Raw genomic sequence first — 1737 nt, forward strand, 5'->3', positions numbered from 1 at the left:
GCACCTAAAACATGCCCAGTGTTTCTAATAAGCTGAATGTGTCCAATTGGAATTATTTTGGTTGTTTTTTTAAACATTCAGGGTAGAATCAAAATACACTCTTGCTCCTGCAGGTGCCCTAAAAACACCTAGTCACTATAAATTGCTATAATCCTACTGTTGATGTCTCCTTAGCTCAACAAAATAGGGATTGTAGTTGTTGAACAGCAAATGCTTATTTTGCCTGCTGGACAGAACAGCCTTATGTACAAAAAAGGAGAGGATGATGAGGCTAAGTGGCAGGCTCAGTAAGTTTCTTTGATAACTGAGGCAGGATCAGGAAGTTCATAAATAAATAGGCTAAATGGACATTTTCATGGGATGATGTGCTCACTGACCTCCACATGACTCTTTAGCTTACAGTAGACCAGTATTTGGCTTACTTCCATCTTCAGGAGTAAGAATATCATGTAATTTTAAACTATCCGAATGTAGATGTACAAAGAAAAGCACTTTAACCCTGTTCTGAAGACCATTTCTAAGACTAAGAAGTTAATTTGCTATGCCCATTCTTTTTTTATTTCTTTATTTTTTGGAACCCCACTGAAAATGCTACTCGGATAGCACCAATGATAGTGGTGCTTTAGCATTGTAGACTGCCACTGGAAAGCAATGAAGACCAGCATGGGTGGATTTCAAATTTTGGAAAGGGGGGATTTAGGTAGTTTGGTGCATCATCACAGACAGTACACTTAAAGAGAAACTAGAAGCTTTAGTAACATGTCAGGCACCCAGCACCATATTATTCAGTTTATGATCAAAGCAGAAACAAATAACTTTATTGGAATGTATACTAATTTGCTAGTTTATATATTATGTTTTAAAATCAACTAACTAGACAAAAATAGTCTAAAGATATCATTTTATTCCTGTAGTAATTATAGTTATATGTACATATCTTACCCAGATTTGTAAAGCAAAATCTGTCTTGAGCATATTGATAGTGCATTCAACACTTCACTACCAATCACTCCCACAACTGAGTTAATGTTCCCCTGAACTCCAGCTAGCTTTGAGCATCAAGGACAGTAAAAAGTCCTTTTTCAGATATGTGGGGAGTGGGAGGAAAAGCAGGGGCAACATTGGACCCCTGCGTCAGTCTTTCATCAGTCCCATGGGACGCCCATGCCCGCTACAGGGCCGGGAAGTCCGGGTGAGGGTGTTCCCCTGCCCTCCATTAATGCTGACTTTCTGAAGGAACATCTTGAGAAGCTGGATACCTTCAAGTCAGCTGGCCCTGACAATCTTCACCCCAGGGTACTCAAGGAGCTGGTGAGCATCATAGCCCAGCCTCTAGCACGGATCTTTGAAAACTCTTGGCGCTCTGGTGTAGTGCCCGAAGACTGGAAGAAGGCCAATGTGGTGCCTATCTTCAAGAAAGGGAGGAAAGTGGATCCGGCTAACTATAGGCCCATCAGCCTGACTTCTATCCCGGGGAAGATCTTAGAAAGGTGTATTAAAGAGACCATCCTTAATGGACTGGCCGACGTCAACTTCTTAAGGGATAGCCAGCACGGGTTTGTTGCGGGTAGGTCTTGCTTGACCAATCTCATTTCCTTCTATGACCAGGTGACCTATCACCTGGACAAGGGAGAAGAGATTGATGTCATATATCTTGACTTCAAAAAAGCCTTCGATCTCGTTTCTCCATGATCCCCTCTTGGAGAAACTGGCCAATTGTCGCCTGGGGTCCTCCAC

This window comes from Alligator sinensis, unplaced genomic scaffold (assembly GCF_000455745.1).
Source record: "Alligator sinensis unplaced genomic scaffold, ASM45574v1 scaffold1609_1, whole genome shotgun sequence".
Lineage (NCBI taxonomy): Eukaryota > Metazoa > Chordata > Crocodylia > Alligatoridae > Alligator > Alligator sinensis.